General features: G+C 43.3%; 1 pseudogene; it reads left to right on the top strand.

Moving 5' to 3' along the window:
- Nucleotides 1-6,000: 6,000 nt before the first annotated feature.
- On the top strand, nt 6,001-7,413 carry LOC107569496 (extracellular calcium-sensing receptor-like; annotated as a pseudogene).
- Nucleotides 7,414-7,870: the final 457 nt, after the last annotated feature.

Here is a 7,870-nt window from a genome sequence, read left to right as displayed (position 1 = left end):
TGAGCAGAGTGGATGGGTGGGGTGTGCCGTGTCCGTGGTACGTACTGGCATCCTGGAGGACAGCCCGGTGGATTGTTAGGAGCGGCGTTGGAGGCCACTGAAGGGGAATTCCATTCGATCGGACTGACGATCATTTTTGATGGGATGATGCTTTCCGGTTCTTCGGGGCCTTCCATGTGACTGTGAATACGCGACAAGGCATCTGCCTTGATGTTTCTGGGACCAGGGCGATAAGTAATGGTAAAATTATACCCGTTAAAGAATAATGCCCATCGGGCCTGGCGGGGGTTTAAACGCTTTGCCTCACGAAGGTATTGGAGGTTCTTGTGGTCGGTCAGTACGGTAAATGAATGGGCTGCCCCCTCCAGCCAATGCCTCCACTCCTCTAGAGCCAGCTTGATGGCAAGGAGTTCCCTGTTGCCGATGTCATAGTTAATTTCCGCTGGGCTGAGCTTCCGTGAGAAGGCACATGGGTGGAGTCTGGCTGAGTTCCCTGCTGCTGGTACAGCACTGCCCCCACTCCTGTAGTGGAAGCGTCAACTTCCACGACGAATGGGAGATCGGGATCTGGATGGACTAGGACTGGGGCGCTACTGAAGCTTCTCTTGAGGGAGGAGAAAGCTTCTACGGCCTCGGGAGTCCAGGACAGAGACTTGGGTTTCCCTCGGAGTAAGTTGGTGTGGGGGCTGGTGATCTCCCCACTCCTGTAGTGGAAGCGTCAACTTCCACGACGAATGGGAGATCGGGATCTGGATGGACTAGGACTGGGGCGCTACTGAAGATTCTCTTGAGGGAGGAGAAAGCTTCTACGGCCTCGGGAGTCCAGGACAGAGACTTGGGTTTCCCTCGGAGTAAGTTGGTGTGGGGGCTGGTGATCTTGCTGTAGCCAAGAATGAAGCGACGGTAAAAATGGGCAAATCCCAGGAATCGTTGGAGCTCTTTAATCGTGGTGGGTTCTGGCCAGGAGGTAATAGCTTCCACCTTCCCCTCGTCCATGTGGATACTGGTATGGTCAATGTTATACCGCAGGAATTACACTGTGGATTGGTGGAAGGTGCACTATTCACCCTTGAGGAATAGGTGGTGCTCTCTCAGGTGCTGGAGGACCTCCGCAACGTGCTGGCGATGTTCGGCCTGGCTCCGGGAGTAGATGAGGATGTCATCTATGTATACAATGACAAACCGATGGAGAAACTCCCGGAGCACCTCGTGCATGAAGTTCTGGAATATGGAGGGGGCATTGGCAAGTCCATAGGGTATGACCCGATACTCGTAGTGGCCAGTAGGGGTCACAATGGCAGTCTTCCATTCATCCCTCTCACGCATCCGGATGAGGTTATAAGCACTGCGGAGGTTCAGCTTAGTGAAGATGGTGGCCCCACGGAGATGCTCAAGGGCACTTGGGACGAGGATATCGGAACTTGACGGTGATGTTGTTTAATGCTCGGTAATCGATACAGGGCCACAAGCCTCTGTCCTTCTTGGCCACGAAGCAGCAGCTTGATGCAGCAGGGGAGTTAGATGGAACCTTGACCCAGCGCCTCCTTGATGTATTCCTCCATGGCCTTCTGCTCAGGAAGCGATAGGGAATAGACTTTTCCACGAGGCACTGACTCACCCGGAATGAGATCGATGGCGCAGTCCCATGGTCGATGTGGTGGTAAGCGGGAGGCTTGTTTGGGGCAAAACACGTCTCTAAATAATTTGTAATTTGAGCTGGCGGCAGAGGTCCTGGGAGATGAAGTTTCCTGCTGACCCAGAGTCGATAAGGGCTGATACTGAAATAGAGACATTAGAGGCAGTAAGCATTACACAGGTAGTGAGGGGCTCCATCTTAATATCAGGTTGAATAACACTCACCACGGGACGTGGAGGGCGCATGCCAAGATCATATGCCCCGGCCTTCTCTGCCGCTCAGCGGAAGATAATCGTTGCTTTTCCACGATCATGGGTCCTGGTGCTGGTTCTGGAGGATAACTGGGCTCTGGTCGGCAGAGACAGGCGGTTGTGGCATGGACGGGTATGGCTGCTAGACAGGACTGCATGCGGCTCGAGCATCGGATGGACAATTGCATGAACTTTTCCAATCCAAACGAATCATAGGCAGCGAGCTGTAACCGAAGCTGGGGTTCCAGCCCCAGTCTGTAGGTGGTCATTAGCGCTCTCTCATTCCATCCACTCGCCGCAGCGAAAGTTCTAAACTTCAGCGAGTATTCGGCAATTGACATGGTCCCCTGTTATAAGTGGTAGAGTTGCTCTCCCACAGCGGCATCTCAGTCCAAACATCTCGCGAAAATGCACCATGAAGTTCTGCAGGTCTTGAATGATGGGGGCTGGCCTGAGCCCAGATCATTTCCGCCCATTGCAGTGCAGGTCCTGTTAGCAGGGAGATAATAAAAGCAATTTTAGAGGTGTCGGTGGGATATGAGTGAGGTTGCATCATAAATGTGAGATTGCACTGGAGGAGAAATCCGTTGCACTCCTCCGCCGAACCAGAGTAGGGCGCCGGTCGAGCCATGGGACTAGCGATGATGGTAGGCGAAGTGCTGGTTGGGATGGATGAGGTGATGGGTGGTGATGGCGGCGGTGCCGGTGGATGGCGTAGCACTCGTCGTATAGGGAGTCTACAAGCTCCTGAAATGGATAGGGGTGACTCATCTGTGCCGTCGGTGTTGGTCCGGTCTTCTGTTACGGAAGAGGTCTGACACAACAGGTTAGTTATATACAAAACAGTTTATTTGGTCACAGTGAGTACTGGTGTCGAGTCCGGAGGAAGTGAGGCTGAGGGAAAGGTCCGTGAGAGAGTGCAGAGGATATGGAGAGTGGAGTAATCCGAGTCTTTTGCTTGATTGAGGCTGGAAGGTATCCGGGGGAAGCACACACCTCAGCGATCCGGAAACTAGGAGATACAGGAGACACTTGGAGACACTAGGAGGAACACAGGAGACAAGTAATGCAAGAAGTATTCAAAGGTAATCAGTAGCAAAGTCATTGAGTCCTCTACGTGTATACAAGACCAGACAGTGAGGGTGTCTGAGGTGTGTGCTTTTATGCAGGCTGGTAATGAGGTGCTTGATTGGTGACAGGTGCAGGTGCTCAGAACTCAGGTGAGAGGGATCATTGTGATTGGGAGGTGGCGGAGCCTGGCCGATCTGTTACAACTTCCCATACCTCGGAGGTTTTTTAAAATCTCTTATTTTCTCTCTGTATGTAAAGTCGCTGCAATGATAAACTCTATACCTTGTGGCATATTTCAAAACTGTGATGGAAATGTTGGCCCACAGAAGAATGTTTTTTTTTTTAGCTGGAAATCATACCTCAATCTACCCTGTATCTGAGACAGCTTGGCTAGAAAAGGTGCTATTTATTTATTTACATTTACACCAAGAAGATCAGTGGGTAAATTTGACTCAAAATTGGAACCGATTTTGTCATATCTAAAAAAATACAAAAATAAATAAAAATTACTCCGCACTTAATTTACCCTATATCCCAATTGTTCCATAAATCAAAATCAAAAGAAAATGCAGCATTCCATGTTTTACAATATATTACTTAGAAAAATTTTTATGATGTAAGTCATAATAATGAGAAACTTTCTCGTAATTATGACTTAACATCACGTAATAACAAGAGACTTTCTCATAATAATGAGTAACTTTCTCGAAATAATGAGAAACTTTCACATAATAATGATTTAACATCTCTTAATGAGAAACTTTCTCAAAATAATGAGAAACTTTCTCGTAATAATGAGAAACTTTCTCGTAATAATGAGAAACCTTCATGTAATAATGATTTAACATCTCGAAATAATGAGAAACTTTCTCAAAATAATGAGATTTTTGACATCTCTGAGAAACTTTCTTGTAATTCTCATTATTATGACTTACAGAATCAAATTTTGTCTCAACTCTGGCGGAAATGGGCTTCCATAAATAATAATGATAATAATAATAATAATCTACCAGTTCACAAATTTCTACTGTTATGTTGTTTAACGTTTTCTCTTAATTAGATGTTTTAGATACCTGTGACTAATTCTTGTTTAAAGGGCTCTTAAAAGTATGACATACATTTAAAATTTCCACTGTACGCAGGATAGATTACCAATAATTCTTCAAATATTGGAAACAAAACTTTTATTTTCACCTATTCTTTGCTGTGTCCAATGAGATCACTAACTCTAAATTATGCATATTAATGTTGTCTACGAAAGTGCAAAGAGTGTATCAAATCACTGGCATTTGGAAGATGAATGCGAGATCAATCAGAAGGATGCTCATTTTTCTTTACATACTCCTATTTATTTATATTGCATTCATACAAAGGTGGAAAAGACAATTTGTCATATGATGGGAGAATCCAAATACCCGCTACTGTCTAAAAATTGAGACGTTATAATTGGAACACTAAAGAAACAGTGTTCACAGTAAAACATTATCATCATTTGAGTTTAGGCAAAAACCTCAACGTCTGTTTTGCTCCAGGTATGTTGCATTGGAAAGATGCATTTATTAAAATCAGATTGGTTATCTAGATTAATTAGTAGTATATATATATTTATGTATGGAACTTTGTTTACTAATGCAGAACTGATTAAATGTGTTCACAGTGTGAATCTAATAGATTTTCGAATGGCTCAAATTATGATATTTGCTATTGAGGAGATTAACACAAATGAAAGCTCCCAAATGTTTCTATTGGCTAGAGAATCTATGATACATGTGGTTGAAGTTTTCAGCAGGTAACAGATGCAATGGACAGTCTCCTATACATGCTATCATAGGAGAAACATGCAGTCTTCTGCTACAGTGATTATCTCTATAACTACAGGACCTTTTAAAATTCCAGTGGTAAGGATCAATAATAGTAGAAGTTTGACCATAGTGATACTATTGTCAGGATTATGAACTTATCTGTGTGTGTTTTTGCCCCTGTGTCCCAAGTTTCTTCCTCATGTTGATTGTGTTAATTTGATTCCAGGTGTGTCTCGTTCCTCCCTAATTATCCTGCCTTTAAAAGCCCTAGTCCTCTCAGTTAATGTTTGTCGGGTCTACTAGTTGAATGTCCTCGCTTTTCCTGTGGATTATTAAAGACTGTGTTGTTCAAGAACTCCTCGTTTGCTCCCTGAGTGAATTGTGACAGAAGACCCGACCCAAACAGTTACTGCCATGTTTTCCCCTCTGTTTGTTTTCTGTGTTTTTTTTTCTCTCAGTGTTTTTGTTTCCGTTGTGTGCCCCTATGGATCCCCTCCTTTCCCCCGAATTCATCCTCCTCCTGCTGGAGCAGGGGGGAAATTCGCTCGAGGGTCATACCAGACTGTTTCAGGCTATAACAACATTCGTAGTCACGGGAAGAAGGAGGTGGGAACCGGCGAACATTTAAACAAAACTTTAATAAAATAAACAAACACAAAATGAAAGTAAAGCGGCAGCCCCTCCCGGACAACTGCACCGCGGCTGAGGGTGAGCTGAGTATGGCGCGGCAAAAGGGCCAAAACAAGGAGGGGGATCTAATAGACTGGGAATCTGATATGGAGATCGAATTGCTCTCCGTCGTCTCCGCTGGTCCCGTCCAGCCCTACTTTGTCCTTGGTTCCCTCGTCCAGCCCTGAGGGGGCTTCCGATCCTCCAGTGCCCACTCCTAGAAAGCGCCTTCCAGAGCGCCCTCCAGTGCCCGCTCCTAGAAAGCGCCTTCCAAAGCGCCCTCCTGTGGCCGCTCCTCACGGCTGAGGGTGAGCTGAGTATGGCGCGGCAAAAGGGCCAAAACAAGGAGGGGGATCTAATAGACTGGGAATCTGATATGGAGATCGAATTGCTCTCCGTCGTCTCCGCTGGTCCCGTCCAGCCCTACTTTGTCCTTGGTTCCCTCGTCCAGCCCTGAGGGGGCTTCCGATCCTCCAGTGCCCGCTCCTAGAAAGCGCCTTCCAGAGCGCCCTCCAGTGCCCGCTCCTAGAAAGCGCCTTCCAAAGCGCCCTCCTGTGGCCGCTCCTCGAAAATGGACAAAGGAATGGCCATATTTCTGAAAACAGCCCAGGAGGAGGGAATTTGTGTGGAGTACTCTGTGAAATTCTATTGGACAGAGCCTGAAAAACTCCAAAAAGTAGTAGAGACAATAAAAAAGGCACTGCAAAAGTGATAGTTGCGTTTCTTTATCAAGTTGAGATGGGTAATCTGTTTGATCAGCTAAGTAATGAGAACATTACAAACTTCCAAATGATTGGAGTGGAGGCTTGGATAACTGCAGAAAGTTTGCTGACTCCAAACAGTTTTCATGTTCTGGGAGGGTTACTGGGGTTTGCAGTGAGAAAAAATTATATTGAAGGGTTTGCAGATTATGTTACAAAAAAATTCTGGGACACAGCTTTTCCATGCTCACAGAGTGAGGGGAATTCATCTCAATATGGATTAAATTGCAGCAGATATCAGGATCTGCTTGTGCAGAAAAATGACAATGAAGGTGTTACTGTGGCTCATTCACTACACAGTCTACTCAGCTGTAAAGAACAAGCAAGAGGTTAACAATTTCTTCAACACTTGAAGAAATATTACTGTATATTAACACTTAATATATATTAACACTTCATAAATGATAAAATTGTCTTTTTTTTCCCAGGTGGTTTTCAGGTGCTTAAAAAGGTAGAATTCACTATAAAGATGGGAGATCGTGTGGTTTGACAGCACTGGTGCAGTTGTAGCCCAATATGAAGTTATGAACTGGCAGCAGGATTCAGATAGATCAATACAGTTCAAACCAGTGGGATACTATGATGCTTCACTACCTCCTGACCAGCGCTTTGTGATCAACACTGCAAACATTATTTGGGCTGGAGGACAACTGGAGGTAAATGGCAATGAACAGATTATTACACTTTTAAAATGGGTGACCATTATGTAAAAATCTAAAGATAAAAATAATGCATGTTTTGATCTGAAGGATGTAAAGATATAAGACCAATAATTTAGTAAATACCTAAACAATGCCCTCCACCACTCCACAAGTCTCTTCAACTGTGGAGTATTATCAAGTGAGGACAGAAAAAAACAACTTTGATGAAAGGTTTTGATCCACTTCAAATGTTGACTACTGTATTTTGAACAAATGCGTTTGGTAAATATTTAATAATATTTCATGTAATGAAATATTATATAAAATACAATTAATAATAATAATAAATAAGGCCTACTTCCTATGTTTGTTTGTTCCTAATCAATATTAGCTATGGGTTCCTAATATTTTATCCTTCAAAGATCCTTCAATTATGTTTTTGGTTATTTATTATCAAATTTAGCTTCATTTTCTAAAAACATTACAAATAACTGATGTATTGTGTTCATGTAGAAGCCAATGTCTGTGTGCCGTGAGAGCTGTCCTCCAGGCAGCAGTAAGGCTAAAAGAAGACCGAGTTAGATTTGGTCCATTATTATGGTCAAAACGACATTGTACTTCAACAAAAATACTTTACAGCTACCTTTATCAGTCCATTCAAATGTTTCAAATACATAGACACAATATACATTTCAAATACATTTTACATTGCATTACATATAGAAATATACTTTTACAACATGATGCATTGTTGTAGATTAAACTACATTGTACATTTAGTAATCAACTTTAAATTGAATAACCTTTAACATATTCAGAAGTAACATACACATTAGTGCAGCATTAATATTAATGCAAAACCATCCTAATGAATAATAATGTTTTTCAGAAGTATACTGTATACCTTTATTTTACTCTCAATTCCTTAAGTATATTAGAGTATGCAAGATAATACTTTTACTTAAAGAATAGTTCACCCAAAAATGAAAATTCTGTAATCATTTACTCACCCTCAAGTTGTTCCAGGTTTGGAATTTTC

This window comes from Sinocyclocheilus grahami, unplaced genomic scaffold, assembly GCF_001515645.1.
Source record: "Sinocyclocheilus grahami isolate Dianchi unplaced genomic scaffold, SAMN03320097.WGS_v1.1 scaffold1352.1, whole genome shotgun sequence".
In the NCBI taxonomy this organism is placed as follows: Eukaryota; Metazoa; Chordata; class Actinopteri; order Cypriniformes; family Cyprinidae; genus Sinocyclocheilus; species Sinocyclocheilus grahami.
This window is presented reverse-complemented; position numbering and strand designations above follow the sequence as displayed.